We start from the raw sequence: 19,069 nt of genomic DNA, 5'->3' as shown, positions 1-19,069 counted from the left end.
TATTGACATAAACAAACTTGGAACAACTGAAGGAGTACTCTAATGGCGTGCATCTAACAAATGTTACGTAATTAATCTGATTTTCTGAATTGAAATAAGTATATTCTGGTTGTGAGTAGATTTAGAATGTAAAATGTAGCTAGATGGTATTAGAGTAAGTATGAGGAAGATAGCATTGGAGAGTCACATTCTGAACAAATAGCTGCACTTTATAGATTCCCAAAATAAGAAAATTGTAGTGGCAATTTTGAGTGAGCCAACAAAAGGAAGAAATAGATGAATGGATGGGTCTGTTTTAATATACTTGGGAATGAGGTCACCGTCTGCTCTTATCATCTACAGCATGGGTATCCAAACTTCTGGCTTGCTGAGGTCACACTGACTGAAGAGGAATTGTCTTGTGCCACATGTAAAATATATCGTTAATGTTTATACTAATGTTGAACGTTTATGATTTTATGGAGCTGCATTACTTGCTATGAAAGACCATATGTGGCCCATGGGCTGTGATCTATGAAATCAGTTGGTCTATTATATCAGTCGGTCAAACAGTGGCGAAATAGGAACAGGAACAGCAGCCTGGCACTTTCCAAATATTTGGACTTTATTCTAAAACAGCATAATCAGCAACTAGAGATTGATAGAGTTGCAGCTGAAAAATTGATCGATAGTAAAAAAAACCTATATCCATATATGAAGGTTCAATTTGATTTATTACTCAAAGCCTATACATATGAATCTTCTCATCTAAAGGTCAGCACCTGATTAGATAAGGGTCAATTACAATCAGGGTGAATTGGATTTAGTTCATTTGTGGTTACATAATAATTCCAGACTGATCCCACTTTTCATCCTAGTTAATCTTCCCTTATAATTGTTTACCAACCCCTAGTTGGTAAACCTAGGTCTGCCTATTCCTAATTTACAAGAATTGGGCATATTTAGGCATTTAGCAATCTGCCAAAATGACAGCAATCCAATAAAGCAATCAAAGCAATAACATCTTTGCATTTAGCCTGATGTTCAACCTAAAGATGTGCATTCATGCCATCATTTACTAACTTTTGGCAAACAACAGTGAAACATACATTTGCATTTACAAGATAAGCAGTCTGAAATGTCAGTGACATTATTTATACCATTTGTGGAATGATCACAGAACACATACCTTTCAGCAAACTACTTGAGACTTGTCCTCCACAATATTAGTCCCAAATGTTTCCTTTTTACATGAAAATCTGGTTTTATACTGCTGCTCTCTCTGTCTAACCCCTTCCTCTTCCTCTTTGCCCCACCAAAGCTGCAGGGCTAGATCTGGATTTTCTTGTTACAGATATCAGAAATGGTGCAGGTTAGAACAGGTCACATTTTTAACTTATGTTTTTCCCCCTTCAAAATAAATTTAGTTATACCCTTCTGCCACTGTTAAAATGGTGCATCAGTTATCAGAACAAGTATTGTGACATTGTTGTCCATCCTGTTGACCTATGACTGTTGTGCAAGGTTTGCTACTAACCATATAGTGAAGTACGAGGATAAGGCCCACTAGTGGGCCTTGTTTGGGATGACAATGACATTGCTTACAGAGAGCAGGGATGTCAAACTCGCATCGTCACAGCAGCGTCATGTGACATATTGAGACTCCCCCCCCTTTGCTAAACTGAGCGTGGGTATAGCCAGCACGTAACACATCCAGCCCACCAGGGGCGGGTTCCAAATCCTGTCACTACTGGTTCACTCATGCGTGCGCATTTGCTTGCACACGGGGCACTTCTGTGCATGCCGCTACCGCTTTGCCCAATCCAGTGCAAACCAGTAGCAACCCATCATTGTGGCCCACTGTGGCCCACAGCCCTAATGTACAAGGATTGGTGAATTGGTGTAAAATGAACAGCTTGGAAAAATAAAAGAGATAATCATCAATTTCAGGAAAGACAGGCACAGCCATATACCTCTGTGTATTAATGATTCAACTGTGGAGGTGGTTAGTAGTATTAAGTTTCTGGGGCTGCAGCTAACAAGAAGGTTAGCTTGATCAGTTAACTGTGAAACTGTTGTGACTCCAACCCCCGAGCCCATCTTATTGGAGGGAGAAGATGCCGAAGGTGAAGGAGAGGAGTTGGCCAGGCCTCCCTCTCCAGGACCATCCTCTCTGGCAATGCCTCAGGTGTCTCCCGAGGGAGAAGAGATTGGCCAGGAGCCAGGTATCTCCAAACAGTCGCAGTCGGACAGTGATGGAGATAAGTCTTGGCTGGATCCACGCCAGCGTCGGAGAGACAAGCGCATGCAGCAGAAAAGGAGGCGTGCCAGAGATTAAGCTGAGTCACTGGACCACACCCCACAAGGGATAAAAGGGGGTGTGGTGGCCATTCAGGCTCTGTGACGGACAAAACTAAACAACTAGCGAGTTGCATTGTATCTCTGAAACTACGTTATCTGCCTGCCTTGGATTTAATACGGATTGGACTTGACAATTCTTTGACTTTGTGTATTTGTTTTGGTTTATCTGACGGAGGAGGAACACCTCCCTCTGTGAGTAAAGTTCCTGACAAGCAGCTACTGGGTTGCTGCCAATCCTGTTATAGAAGGAATTTATTGTCTGCAAGTTTTATTTAACCCCTGGCTGACTGTTTGTGTGCGTGTGTGAGACGGGGACAGAACAGAAACACTGGTGAAGCAGGCACAACAATACCTGCATTTTCTGAGTTGCATTAGAAGAGCACATTTCCCTTGCCTTTACCGCTTTCCATAGAGGGATGATTAAAAGCATCCTGTCGGGCTTTACAGCCCAATCTAAGCAGTTTACAGAGTCAGCATATTGCCTCCAACAATCTGGGTCCTCATTTTACCAACCTCAGAAGGTTGGAAGGCTGAGTCAACCTTAGGGGCTCTACACATCATGACTGGTTTTCCTTGTTACCTTCTGGAAAGAGGTTTCTTGGTATCTGAAGCAGAACTAGATACTATAATATTTAGATAGCTTTATTGATTAGCCTATAGTCCATATCAAAGCACAAAGTTCAAACACGTATCACCAATAAAATCCTATAAAAATAATTTTAAATAAGAGTAGTGTAAAATATAATAGTTATGGGATAAGATACAATATAATTTAATACATAAATATATAAAATAGAATAGAATAAAATGACATAAAATTATATTTCTGTGTCATGCTTACAATCTACCCCAATCAGTCCCATGTATGCAGATCTCAATCGAACCATTTTGTTTAAGTACTGTGCTGTGTTAAATGTTATTTTCAGGTTCTGGCTATACATAAAGTAAGCTGTTTTGATATGGAGATCCCAATGGGTCATTCATTTGGTATATAGACCAAGGTACCTGCCTCTCACCCCATTATACAATCAACAATCAAATAGGATGTGAGCCAGGTCTTCTACCTCTGCTGATCCACAAATGCAGAGACGCTCATTGTAGGGTATAGAATGGAATCTCCCATATCTGACCATTATGTCAAGCTGTTAGAATCTCGCTCGTGTAAATATCTCCCTAAGATGTTTTGGCAGTTGTAACTTCAAATAGCTGTCTACTTGAAAAGTATGTTTTTATTTGCTCAGTCATTTCAAGTTACCCATCTTACTAAGGATAGCTATATCATTTTGTGCTACCAGATCCGTGATGGCGAACCTATGGCACACATGCCACAGGTGGCACATGGAGCCATATCGTTGGGCATGTGAGCTTAGCTCTGGCATGCATCTGCGTACCAGCCAGCTGAATTTCGGGCCTTCTGGGCCCACCAGAAGTCAGGAAACAGGCTGTTTATGGCCTCCAGAGGCCTTCCGGGTGGGTGGAGAAGGCCTAGGGAGGGCAAAAATAGCCTGGGGGGAGGGAAAAATGGGCCTTCCGTTCCCACCGTAAGTCAGAAAACAGCTGGCCTGTTTTCTGTTTCCGGCCTCTGGAGGGCCTCGGGGGGGAGGCCATTTTTGCCCTCCCCAGGCTCCTAGAAAACCTCTGGAGCCTGGGGAGGATGAAAAATGAGCCTAACGGGCCCATGAGCCAAAAGCAGGGGGAGGAGTGGGAGGCAGTCATGCACACGTGTGCCCACACCCATAATTCTATGCGCCCTGCCCGGCGCATGCGCACTCCCCCCTCTTTTGGCACGCGATGACATGTGGGCCTAGTAGGCCCATTTTTCACCCTCCCCAGCTCCAGAGGCTTTCTAGGAGCCTGGGGAGGGCGAAAACAGCCTTCCCTACCCCCCAAGGCCTCCGGAGGCCAGAAACGGCCCATTTCCTGACTTCCAGTAGGCCAGAAGGCCCCTTTTTTCCCTCTCCCCAGGCTGTGTTTGCCCTCCCCAGGCTCTTAGAAAGGCTCTGGAGCCTGGGGAGAGTGAAAAACAGGCCTTCCCTACCCATCCGGAAGCCCTCTGGAGGCCAGAAACAGCCTATTTCCTGACTTCCAGTGGGCCCAGAAGGCCTGAAAATCAGGTGGCTGGCACGTGCATGCATGCTGGAGCTGAGCTCACATTCCCAGAGATATGGCTCCATGTGCCACACATGCCATAGGTTCACCATCACCTAGGGCAAAACCAAATTCTAGGATGATCTGAAACCATTCTGTAGAAAGTTTCAGTTATCTGTTATCTGAAGTTTATGGTTCCAAACCATTCTGTTTCAGTGTTAAAATTTCTGCAAAACTCCAGGTTTCATTTTTGCTTGTTGTTCCAGAATTCCAAATTAATTCTGTGGTTAATAGATCACTCTTCAATTCACAGACTTTTAGTTATGCCATTTGGGATAAACATCCTTTGAATGGTATGGGAATATGAATGGATTTCCAGAAAAATTGCAGATTACAGGAACCAGGAGCACTATTCAGGTGACCCCGAGGACACAGATAAAACTCCAAATGCTTCTTTTTTTTTTTTTTTGAATGTTTTAAAATGTATTTTTAAAACATAAAACATAAAACACATCTTTTTAGAGCAAAGATTTGGTCCGGTATAAAATAAGTATAAATTCCAAATTTCATCCATTAACATCTTAAAGAAGAAAAAAAAGAAGAAAAAAAAGAAAAGAAATCTAAACCCAATTTTTATCATTCAATCTAACATTTTGTTCTAGCATTTAACATTCTACTATATATCACCCTAAATCTTAAATTCCAAATCTAAACAGCTTTTTATAATATTAATTTATCATTTTACCATCAGTATTTCATATTTTATTTTATTTTATTTTTATTTTTATTTTATATGCCACCCTTCTCCGGAGACTCAGGGCGGCTTACAATGCGTTAAGCAATAGCCTTCATACTTTTGTATATTTTATACAAAGTCAGCTTATTGCCCCCACAAACCGGGTCCTCATTTTACCCACCTTAGAAAGGATGGAAGGCTGAGTCGACCTTGAACCTGGTGAGAATTGAACTCGCAGTAATTGCAGGCAGCTGGATGTTAAATGCTGCCTTAGTAGGAGGCATTAGCCTCCTACGCCACTCAGGCTCCTTACTTATATTTTCCTTACTTCAAAGACCCAAATCAAATCAATATTTCTTCAAAATCACATCTAAATACCAACATAAAATATTTTACTCCTCTCTTAAAAACATTTCAATATCCATTCACTTTAAAGTTTATTCCACCTTTCCACCTATAATTTATTATACCCAAAATATTTTATTTTTGCTAGTTAAAGCTTCTTCTCCATTACAACTAATTCTAGTGTTTAAGTGGTTCATAACTTATATATATATTCCCTAGCAATATTTTCCTCCACTTCTATCAATTTGGCTTTAACTATTCTTCAAAAATATCTCCTTCACTCCTCCTAGGTTTATTTTTGGCTGGATTACATCTTAGTTAGCTGGTTTCCAGGGATGCTTTCCTCCACTCCTAAACTCATTTGTTGGCTGGATCACAGTTTGATTTTAACTGTTCTCCAACATTTTCTCCTCCACTCCTCCTAGTTTTATTTTTGGCTGGATAATGGCTTAGTCAGCCGTTTTCCAGGGATGCTTCCCTCCGCTCCTAACCTATATTTGGCTGGTTCACAGTTTAGCTTTAACTGCTCCCCAGCATTGTCTCCTCCACTCCTCCTAAGTTTATTTTTGGCTGGTTCACAGCTTAGTTAGCTGTTTTCCAGGGATGCTTTCCTCCACTCCTAACCTTATATTTGACTGATTCACAATTTAACTTTAATCATCTAGTCACCAAAATCATACTTCTCTTCATTCCTAGTTTTCATTTAATTAACTGATTCATAGCATTTTGTTTTAGCATACCTATTTAAAATAATAATGCATTTTAATGTATATCTTCTCTCCTACTCTCTCCTGAACTATTAATTTTCTTTAAATTTCTCCCCTTTCCTATTTATTTCTTATTTTTCTATGAAAAACAATATTTTAAATCATTTTGAAAACCAATTTACCATAATTATAAAATCTATAAACAAGTCTTATTAGTGTTCGAAAATTCATTTCCATTCTCTTATTTACTATGAAAAAACAACATTTTAATCCACTTTAAAATCAATTTTCTGCAACCATGAAAGCTCTTATGAATATTTAAAAAATTCTTTCATAGTCTTCACATTTTTTGTAGTTTTTCTATAATAACTTTTCTCGCTTTAAAAATAATCATAAAATCTATAGACAATTCTTGTTACTATTCAAAGCTTCATTCACATTTTCTTATTTTCTATAAAAACAATATTTTAAACCCTTTTAAGAAAGCAATTTTCTATAATCGTTAAGTCTATCAACAATTCTTATTAGTAATCAAAAATTCATTCATAATCTTCATGTTTCTTATAGTTTTTCTATAATCACATTTTCCCCACTTTGAAAATCACTTCTCTCATTAATAATAATGAAAAGTAAAAAAGGAAAGAGAAAGGGAGAAGAAAAAAAAGATAAAAGTAAGACAAAAGATATCAAAAAAGTAAAATTCAGAAAAAGGAAGAGGAAAAAAAGAGAGGAATAAAATAAAAAAATAATAGGGAAAAAGGAAAAAATAGAAAAGAGAGAAAAAGAGGAAGGAGGAAATCTCACATTATTTAGACATTAATTACATAAAGAGCATTTACATCCATTTTAATCAGACTGTAGTATTTTTTTCTTGTCTTGCTACCCAATATATTCCAGTTTTTTCCTTTCTCCAATCTGTCCATCTTTTTTTTTCTTTTTTCCTTTCAATTCCAATATCAGTAAGGTTGTAAAGACTAAAAGATTTAGTTCTTTGTATTCCATATATGGTGTCATCATGTCTTCTTCCGTTGCTACGCCCTTCCCTTTGTTGCCACACCATTAATCAGCAATTTTAATTGTTCCAATTAATTCCTTCTTTCCAACTGTCCATAAGTAGTCCAGAGACAGATTAAGTACATCTAAAATCAGGCCTCCTTAGTGTTTCTTCAAAATAATCCAATTGGGGAAGCAAGAGTCAGAATTTCTTCTTTGAATAGCAAGCAATCCACAATTTGCACTTTCACTTCTTCTTAACAGGCAACCATTTTAGCTTCCTCCGCTTGTTATTTCTCATAGCTTAAAAAAAGCATTCTGTTTATTTCCTCTTCACCTTCTCCCTCCTCAGAAATAATCCATTCTCATTAAAAACCAGGAAAATATCAAATTTTAAATCCATCCATAGAAACATTAATTCCACTTTTATTGCCACGTCTGTTTAATCAGTTTAAATTGTTCCGTCTTATTTCTTCTTTCTTTCTTTCTATAGTACCACCAATAAACAAATTAGAAATCCCCAAAGTTGGACCTCCTTAGTTGTTTTCAAAATAGACCAGCTTAGGTAACAAGATACATTGTGTCTGAGTTAAACCGAAAGCAATCCACAAGTTTAAACTTTCACTTCTCCACAACATGACTCCATTTTAGCCAATATGTAATTCTCCGCTTGGCTTTTCTGGTTGCTTCAAAAAGTTTCTGCTTATCGCTTCCTCCCTCTTTGTCTCTCCAAAGGTAATCCATTCCAATATCAAAAGGTTTCAAAATTTTATAACTTCCAAATGACAGTCATTCCACAACAATCAGTAATAAAGGTAGTTCATAAATGGGTCTCTTCCTCCTCCAAGTAGCTTATCTAAATCTTCTTGCCCCCACAGTCTGTGCCGCTATTTAAGGCTAGGGGCTCTCTTGTCAAAATCAATTATTTAAGCCCTGTTCCCACCTGGGTTAAATTACTCACTTACCCGGCTTCCAAACATTTTGCTCTATTTCTTCACTTCTTCCTCCTGCGCATCGCTTTTCCCAGTTGTCACAGCCTCGAGGCAGCTGCCATGGCTGCCACTCAGCCGGCGCCAATGCAGAGGGCAATCCTCCGGCCCTGAGGAACCTGCCGGTTCCTCTTGGCTGACCAAGGGGTCCCTCTCTTACCCCCTGTCCCTCCAGGACAGGGTAGGTCTGTAGACCTGCCGACGGCGGCTTGGCAGAGGCGGTTTCGCAGGGCTCCTTAGAGCCCCACTATTTCCTCCATCTGGGTCGCCGCGACGCCAACCGGAAGTCCTCAACTCCAACTCCAACCAGGAGCACTATTCAGGTGACCCTAAGGACACAGATAAAACTCCAAATGCTTCAATGACCCTCAAAAAGGATGCATATTACCAGCTGTCTGCAAGGAATAGAAATCCTTCCATTCTCCACCATCCAGTCAGAGCTGAAGAAGCTTCTTGGATGAGAAGCAAAACATCTTCAAAGACAAAACAAGAAAATCCAATTGCCTCCTGAAAATGTACCTTATAGGGATAACCATGACCTGGATGACTGAGAATAGCTACAGAGTTCCTCAATTCACAGAAAGTTGACACAATTGAAATAAAAGGCACAAAACCTCTTGATCTGTAACAGAGCAGCACAGGATGCTAAGAAACACAGAGGCTAGTCATGGTGAAGGATTATTGGGAGCTTTTTCTTTAAAAGGGAAAAATTGTTTAAAATACAATTTTTTAAAAATGGTTGAACCATGGAGTAAGGATAAGAAAAGCTTTGAGAACGGCTTTCCTTCAGATTTGTCATTTCTAAAAGTATCTTTGCTTGCATGTTGATAACATTCTTAAATAGAAAAACATTGTTAAATATTGTTGCCAAATAACAATGCATAGTTGTCACATTTTATTAGTTTTCTGTAGAAGCTAAGATTAACAGGTTATCTATCTTGCATCAGCTCCATAAAAATAGTTTCTAAGTGCTTTGAGCTACAATCTTTTCTAGGAACATTTACAGCTACAATCTTTTCTAGGAACATTTCCTTACTATTGGAAATGTTATTCATGTTCCATGCAGGGGTGAAATCCAGCAGGTTTTGACAGATTCTGCAGAAATTTTCAGCAGTTTGGAGAACGGTAACGGAAATTTTGAGCAGTTTGGAGAACCTGCAAATACCACCTCTGGCTGGCCCAGAATGGTGTGGGAATGGAGATTTTGCAATATCCCTCCCCCAGGAGTGGGGAGGAAATGGGGATTTTGCAGTATCCTTCCCCTGGAGTGGGGTGCAAATGGAGATTTTGCAGTATCCTTCCCTTGCCACGCCCACAGAACTGGTAGTAAAAAAAAATTGGATTTCACCACAGGTTCCACAGTTCAAATAAGAATCTATGTACAAAATACATCCATAGTAGACTGCTTGATTTGCATTTAATTACAAATAGACAACAACAGCATATGCTAGATTTTTTACTATTGTGTATGTTTCATAGATGAATTCTAGTGGAAAAAAACTATAATCACTAATCGCTAGGAAATTTATTCTTTGAGCCACAGAAGAAACCTCAGTTGCACAATCATTCATATAAACACATGAGACGCACGTGTCTTTCCTTAGTGCAACTAGTGAATAAGGCAAAGAAGAAATCTAGGGAATCTAGGGAATAATCTATTTATTATACTGTTTTGTCCACTGAAGTTGTACTTGGCTTTTTCCTCATCCACACTATCAATACTGGCAGTGATGGGATTCAAGCCAGAGAACAACCGGTTCTCTGCCCTAATGATTTATTCCAATAACCAGTTTGCCAAACTGCTCAGAAAGTTAATAACCGGTTTTCCTGAAGTGGTGCGAACTGGCTGAATCCCACCACTGAATACTGGACTCAATAGGTTTGTTTAGTAGTCATGTACATCAATTTTGAAGATCAACATTTTAAATCAAATCAAAAAGCCAAAGGTTTCCAAAATGTGTGGCAAAGAATTTTGGGATTAGTATGTAGCAAATTACATGTGTAAATGTTCAAGGGATGAAATAAAGTTTGCCAATGTTTAACTCTGGTCACATTTGAATATACCAGATACACATTGGAGGCAGCTAGTTTAATCCTGATAGATTTATAGTCAGAGAAATATGTTAGTGTTAAAAGTGGTATTTCTTGTATCATTTTAAAGCATTGTCATGGTAAAACTGCAAAAGAGAGGTCATTTACATGAGTAACCCTTAGCTGCATGACTTGCTTTTCAACATGATCTGCTTTTATCTGCTCATCAGTCCTCTTCTCAAATATTGTACCTGTAAAGATTATAGATAATCTATTGAAAAACAGCCCACACTGACCAACTGCTTCATTACTAGAACCAATCTTTCTTTCTCTATCATCTTCCCTTTTTTTCCTGTTAATCTCCCACAAGATTGTGAGTTGTGTAAGAACATTATTCAAATAAGAACAAACACATTGAAGCATTCCAGAATACTGGAAAAAGAAAACGCCACCTTTATAACATCTTCCAACCAAATGGATACCATGAAACTTTATCAAACAGTGCCTGACCATTCAAAACATTATACCACAAGCTATGAAAAGGTTAACACTGCCATATATCAAAAACGTCTGAAACAGATATAATTTAAACTATTTTACTTAAATTGGTGTGTTAAAGATCTGAGTAAAGTTTTCTTCGAGCTCAGCTTACTCAAGAAATCATAACACGAGGTTGTTGGGGTTTTTTAGCAGTTGCCACCACAGCCAGAAAATAAGATAAGAACCCAAAAATCAGGGACAGTGATAGAGATAGGGATAAAGGTAAATATAAATTCAATTTTTTCCCAATATTTCAATTATAGTAAAGCAAAATTCCAATAGTAACCCTGAATATATACCTATCTTCTTGGACCTGCAGTCACCATAGTCACAATTCTGTGGATCCAATGTCTTCTGGTGGAATTCCACTTTCTCACACAGGTTTTCAGAATTAGCTGAAATCTTGCTATGTTGCTGAGGAAAGAATTACATTATTTTGGAGAAAGAACTCTATACCATCAATGACAACTATATTATAGAGCCTTTAAAGAAAAAACAGGTATGTATATATCGCACATGCTCACACACACATGCACATACACATCCTTAATGGTTCCACCTTAATGGTATCCGTAATGGTTCCACATATGGTAATCGCCATATGTGGGAGCAGGAAGAAAATCCACAGTTGATTACTGAATAATATCATGCAACCTCCTGAAGTTCTTACAGAAGATGGAAGTAGACTCATGATTGGAAAGCGATCACGATCCAGTAACCCTTACTCTTACATTACACAACAAAATTTTAAGGGTTGGCTCAATCTTCCTACTCAGGTTAGAGAGCCAAAATTCTCAGGTAAAAATTAAATGGATGTTAGCTCCAGAAACCAAAAAACTACGTACATCTCATCTAAGAAGTTTGAAGGATCATACTTCAAACTTACTAGAGGGGTTTGAAACCTTAATTACAAATTTGAAATCAGTTCTTGCTAACAGAACCCTGGCTGACTCCAAAAAGCTGGCTTTAATGGTTTGATAGAGATTGCATACAACTGAAAAGAATATATAACAAGGAGTACAGAAAAAGTAAAAATGCCCCTTCTGAGGATCATACTCACTACTTAATTATTTAATTATTATTATTATTATTAAAGCAGTTGAAGGCACAATATGAGACCCTAAGAAAAGAAAAGAAAAGAAAAGAAAAGAAAAGAGAAGAGAAGAGAAGAGAAGAGAAGAGAAGAGAAAAGAAAAGAAAAGAAAAGAAAAGAAAAGAAAAGAAAAGAAAAGAAAAGAAAAGAAAAGAAAAGAAAAGAACAACTCTGAAGAAGTCTTGGCATAGATTAACTGCATCAGTCAAGACAAAAAATACATCCCTTTTTTGGTAAATCACCAGGATTGGGAAAATCCCCCCTCTCCCCAACTACCAATTCATGCCTGGGAAGAATATTTTGGAGAGCTATATACAGACCCTGACTATGTAACTAAGGAGAGCCAAATTAGTTTGGACCAAACTCCTTACTGGCCCTCTGTCACACCAGAAGAGATATCCCGGTTGATCAGATCCTTCAAGGCCAATAAGGCACCAGGTGCTGATGATGTCCTGCCAGAAATAATTAAAAAGAATACCAGTTGGTGGGCACCTCTATTAGCATCTCTTTTTACATTTATAGATAAAATGGGCCGCATGCCAAGAGATTGGGGATTAGCAATTATACCAATTTACAAAAAGGGTAATAGAAATGACCCAGGCAATTATAGACCCATTAGTCTTCTGAGTGTTATTAGTAAATTGTATGCCAACCACCTAAATTATAAACTTCAGGATTGGATAATCTCAGGGGGGATAATCAAAGATGAACAAGCTGAATTTAGAGAAGGAAGATCAACAGTGGATCATATCTTGGTACTTCACCATCTGGTTCAAAAATACACATATTAAAAAAAATCCTCTCCTTTTGTGGCCTTCCTTGATTTTAAGCAGGCCTTTGACTCAACATCCATAAACACTCTCTGGGAGAAATTAAAACTCTATTGATAAACGTCTCCTTTTCCTTATACAAAAATTGTATGCTAAATCCACCTTGAAAGTGAGTCCCACCTTGAGGGACTTTAACTGGCCCAGTAACGGTACAAAAAGGGGTACGGCAGGGTTGTATTCTGTCCCCCTCTGTTTTAAATTTCTATATCAACCCCCTGATCAATCTTTTATAGAATTCTGATCTACATCTTTTTAACTTAGCACAACATAAAATCACGATACTCCTATATGCCAACGATGCTGCTATTATCTCACATAGGACTGATAGAGCAATTAATGCAACACTAGGATGCTGTAGACAGAATAAATTGATCCTTGATTTTGAAAATTGAAAATTTTAGTTTTTGCTAAAAGACCTATTCAATACACCTGAAGGACATAATTTAGAACAGTTTAGGACATTTAAATACCTCGGGGTGGTTTTCCATTCACGAGGTACAGGAAGGCACACCTGGATTATACATTGCAATCAGCCCATAGGTCCTCAAATGCCATTAAACGTTTCTTTTACACAGGTGGAGGTCAGTTAGTACCTGCTGCCTTAAAACTTTTCGAGGCCAAAACATTGGCACAAATTCTTTATGGGGCACAAACAGGAATCTTTGCAAAGAAAGACCCGCTAGAAGTCATACAAACAAAATTCCTGCAAGCCATTTTAGCTGCACCCAAAGGAACTTCAAACGCCCAGTTAAGAATTGAGACAGGTATGCCTCAAATTCAAGCACAGCCTGGAAGCTAATGATTATCTATTGGCTGAAATAATTTCTTTCCAGAGGGACTGACCCTGTTAGTGTTGACTGATATCTTCCCCTCCCCTGGCAACAGGCGATAGACCACAAGCTGGTCTCTTATGGGCTCTCCCTGGTGTTCTTAATATCATTAGGTTTTGACCAAGCTAAGCAAGTAGTTATTAATAGAATAAAAGACATGGAGTTCCACTTAGAAGTAAATAGGATGCCTCTCCACAGTAGGGACAGATTTAAACAGGATGTGTGGGAACCAGCATGATATTTAAAGGACCTAATCTTCCTGAAACATAGAATAGCATTCTTCAGAGCCAGATTTAGCATCCTCCCCTCAGCACTCCTCCAGGGCAGGTATACCAATATACCCCAATAGCTGAATGAGTATGTATATGTGGTAAAGGAGAAGTCAAAGATATCACACATGTTTTATTATACTGTGAGTTACACAGAGTTTATAGGTCAATGTATATTCTCCCCTTATTAGAGCGGTTACCAGGGAAGGTAGACAATTTTTATGTAGGCTATCTCCTCCGGTACTCAAACCCGACTACCACACGTACAGTGGCAAAATTCTGTGCTGCTGCAATGACCATAAGGAAAAATTCAGTTACAGAATTATAGATGTCAACTTGCACCAATTAGATATCTCTTCCAATTTTTAGAGAAATTATATTTACACACATTCTTATCTGCTCTCCAATCATGTAATCAAGGGCATGATCCAAACTGTTTGAGACCATGTATTTTATTACCATGGATGTTATTATCCACTATTATTAGTAGTACTATCTTTTAACACTATGATAAACAGTGATGATTCTTGTCTATTGCTGGTCTATGACCGTAATAAAGTTCTATTCTATTCTTTCTGGCTTATGTGGTGAGAGATGGGAGTGTCTGCTGGACAATGATTTGTTTTGTTTCACTGTAACACAATCAGAGAGTAGGGGTGACAATTATGTTTTGACTGCATGTTCTTCTTCCCTTTTTCATTTCCTAATTTTAACTTGAACATTTGTGATCTTTTTTAGAATCTGCAGCTGGAAGTGTCCTGTCTGATTAAATAGTATTTTTCTATAGTTGTTTCCTATTCTATAGTCTATTTGGTTCAAATATTTGTATCTGGTAATGTCATGTGGAAGTCTGCGTTTACATTGCCTGATGAAGGTGTGGGCGATAAATGAAGTCTTGTTTTGGCACAATTTTATTAACTTACCTCCTGAATGATTGCCTTACCCCGTTCAAGAGTCTCAGTGATTCCTCCATTACTCCAACTTTGGCATTCCTATCACCCTTAGTGGTGTGTGAAGCTAGTTGTTTGCATTGCTGGGATAGTTAGAAATACATAAACATAAATTTATTTATTTATTTATTTGTTCCTATTTCTATACCGCCCTTCTCCAAATAGGACTCAGGGCGGTGAACAAGCCAAAGTAAAAAACAGAACATACAAAATTTAAAAACAGTTTAAAATAATTAAATATTTTGGCCGTAAATTAAAACAACCCAATTTAAAATCAATTTAAAATTTAACTCAAGCCAGCCCAGCTAGTTGAAATAAATGGGTTTTCAGGGCCCGACGAAACAGAGTTTCTTTGCAAGTGATCAGCAGAAAGAAGGTGAGGAGGGCAAACAGAAAAACAAGAGCACAATAAATATGTCCCCTATGTATAAAACTTCAATGAACTGAGAAAAGGAAACAAATTGCTATTGTCTGTATGTATTCAAGAAGTATTTTCAAGAAATTTTGGAATGTTTACTCCTCTAATTCATCCTAATCAATCAATCAATTAATCAATTAGATTAATTAATCAATCTAATTAATGCAATCCTGGGTTGCAGAATCAAGATCACGGGAAGGCCTAGTACCACTTTATAAAGCCTTAGTAGACCACATTTATAACTGAGAATAATGAACCTATGGAATGGCTTGCCTTCAGAAGTTGTGGGTGCTCCATCACTGGATGCTTTTAAGAAGAGATTGGACAGCTGCTTGTCTGGAATAGTATATAGTCTCCTGCTTGAGCAGAAGGTTGGACTAGAAGATCTCCAAGGTCCCTTCCAATTCTGTTATTCTGTTTCTGTTTCTAGTTAGCAAGTCTTTTTCTGACCTTCATATGTAACTTTCTAACTTACTTTTACAAATTTGGTTATATATGGACCCATTCTTTCCAAACATCCCAATGGGATGGTGTGTTATGGAGATACAGTCATAGAAATGTCCTTCTTGGGGAAGCATGAGAGGCAAGTGAGGAAATGGGTTTTGTGATGTGGGGATACAAATTCTACCACTTATATACTCATGCTGCATTATTTCGTCATCATTGTGGTTTGAAAACAGACATATTTTCATGTCATATGAACCATTTGTTAGGTCAGAGAGTCTAGTCTGCTGGTGAATGACATCATTTTTCTGCCAGGATCATAATGCCATTGTACTATTATTGTATTGTTATTATCTATTATGACTTTGAAGAAGGAGTTACTCCTCTATTCATCACCAAAGATCTTGCAATGCAGAACTACTAAGTCAAAATCATGGTAGAGAGATAGAAATGTAATATGTGTATTGTTGGGAACCACTTTTATTTTTTTCTTTACATATTTATATGTTGATGTGTATGAGTGCATAAGGGGCAACAGATTAAAATTGCATATAAGTGCTCATGTGCACCAGATATCATTGGACCCAAAACAGTTAGTTACCTCTGTCCTATTTGCTTGAGCAAACTCTCTTGAGATGGTCAGTTGTGTAATGCTAATTAACAGCGCCCAAAGAAATATTCCTGTTGAGCAGGTATCCTTTTTCCTCATTCATTTAGCATTACACAACTGACCATCTCAAGAGAGTTTGCTCAAGCAAATAGGACAGAGGTAACTAACTGTTACCTCTGCATTATTAAATGCAGAGGTAAATGCATTATTGTTTGTTTCAGTGGACCTGTAATCTTAAACCTCTCTAGAGCTATGTCAGGCATCTCCAATCTGTTCTCAGAACTGTACCTGAAGCCCTTATAACTAATCTAGTTGATTCTTGATCATGCGAGGGCAATCTGATCCAATTTCATTTCTGGTCCATTCATTACTGAGTAAAAAAAGAACTTTAATGTTTGTTGATATTGTTGCTACTATATATGGAATTTTAAGAAGAGCTAAAAGATCATAGGAAGAGAAAAGATGTCATGGAATTCCATGTTGGGATTTTAAAATTCCCCCAAAATAAGACCTAACGGGAATAAAAAATAATCACATGATTTTCCAGGATGCCCATAATATAAGCCCTAGCACAAAAATAAGCCTCAGTTAAGATTGTCAGCCAGATGGATGCATTTAGTATCGTATTTCACTGAAAATAAGACCTAACTGGAAAATAAGCCCTAATGCATCTTTTGGAGCAAAGATTAGTATAAGACCTGGTTTTATTTTTGGGGAAATACTGTATTTTTTTTGTCTGTTTTTTTTAATTAAGATGGGATAACAGTTACATGAAGGACTGGTTTATCTTTAAGGATAAAATTTGTCAAATTACTTTGAAATCAGGGGAAAAGATTTCTCAAGCTACATTGTAGCAGATAAGGGCATCTTCCTGTGAAAGAACAAAAAACAAAGATGAGCAAAGAACATTAGAAGTGTACACCAAGAGTATATATTCCCAGGAATGTTACCCAAGGTGGGAAGATCATCCCAGACATCCAGCTAAAGGAAACAGGCACCTATATTGGGCAGCAGCAATATAGGAAGGTGCTGGAGGCAGATGATTGCTTTAGTGACAAAGGACAAAGATGTGCAAGGGAAGGAAATGGTAAACTACACCTGCATAGGAGAAAGCCACATGCATAAAGTATAAACAATTGGCAATTGGCAATATAATGTCAGATGACGATCCTCTCATGCTACTGAGGAAGAGATGAGGCTCTTTTAGATTACTAATATTGTTTATGATGCGACTAGTTTAAAACATTCAGGATGTCAAGTTGCTGAAGTTGCCATACAGCACAGGTGTCAAACTTGCCGCGTCACATTGATGTCCCATGACCTATCATGTTTTTGTCTTTGCAGAGCTGGGGTGGGTGTGGCCTGTGCGTGATGTATCCAGCCTGTGGGCCACCAGTTTGACACCCCTGCCATACAGGAAAAGAAAATTTGGGAAAAAAATTCTTAATACTACTTATTTTTAAATGAAATTTGGAACCTCCATTGTGTGTTTATGAGACTGTTACAAGTGACTTGAAACAAAAATTTCTAGTGAAGATGTGCATGAGTCCCCAATAAAATTGACTCTTATAGGAAAAAAATGACTGTTTTAGAATAAATCAATTACGGACTTAATAAGAATTAATAAATTACGGACATCTTTCAAAGTACTCACCTGAAATAGCAAAGAACTACAATACTTAATATTACCTTTCATAGGCGTTATTAAGAGATATATCTTTCTGCAAGAGGTTCCCCAGAATAGGCCATGGAGTAGGTCCAGGGGGCAGCTGCCCTTTTTTCTTGTACATTTGGAAAGATGAGAAAAAGGGTGAAAGATAAACAGAGAAGAAGCAGAACTCCTGTCCATGTCAGCTCCATTCCTCTCTGAGTTCTTTTCTTCTTTAAAAATCCCATAAATTGTTTAAATGTTTAAAGATTGAAAGAAGAAGGCCAATTGGATCCCCAATCACATCTCAATTCCACATTTCCTCTAACCTTGACATACCTCCTTGTTTACATTCTGTTCAAGTTATTTTTTCACCTCAATGAATATAGGAGAGTTACTTATCAACCAGGGGTGGGTTCTAAAATTTTTTTACTACCGGTTCTATGGACGTGGCTTATTTTGTAGGTGTGGCTTGATGGTCATGTGACAATTATTTAGGATTTACCAGAGGCACTGGTCTACCAGGCTTTTAACTGCTTGCAGAGCTGTACCAATCTACTCATTTATTTTTTGTAGGCACTGGTCTACCCCTTTATTTTTGCAGGTACTGATCTACTCATGTATTTTTGCAGGCACCGGCCTACTCATTTGTTTTCTTTTAACACTGATCAGCTGTAGGGCGGCCCTTTGAAGTCCCGCGGCAAGAGTTTAAAGAGTTTTTTTCCCTCTAGCCATCAGCTGGGACTCAGGAGGCAGCAATAGATTGGGGGTGGGGCCAAATAAAAGGTAAGAATAACACGGGGGGTGGGTGGGTGGGGGCACGGGGGGTAGGGGGCGGTGGGGCGGTGGGGGCAGAACCGGTTCGGTGACATCATATCGTCACCGCTACCGGCTTGGGAGAACTGGGCCGAACCAGGAGGAACCTACCACTGTTATCAACATAACTATCTTTGGACTGCGGACACAAATAAGTTACAGTTTCTGTACATTTTAGAGAAAAATATAGAGTGCATGTAGGTTGAGTTTAAAATGTGGACATTTTAGAAATTTCCTGCCAGTGAGAACAGTGGCATGGCTTGCCTCTAGAAGTTGAGGAGGCTCCATCACTGGAGGTAAGAAGAAATTGGACAGCCATTTGTCCGGAAATGTATGAAGTGTCCTGCTTGAGCAGGGGGTTGATCTAGAAGTAGGATCTCCAAGGTCCTATT

Source organism: Pituophis catenifer, unplaced genomic scaffold (genome assembly GCF_029215685.1).
Source record: "Pituophis catenifer annectens isolate HBS135680 unplaced genomic scaffold, rPitCat1.0.hap2 SCAF_2, whole genome shotgun sequence".
Classification (NCBI taxonomy): Eukaryota; Metazoa; Chordata; class Lepidosauria; order Squamata; family Colubridae; genus Pituophis; species Pituophis catenifer.
This window is presented reverse-complemented; position numbering follows the sequence as displayed.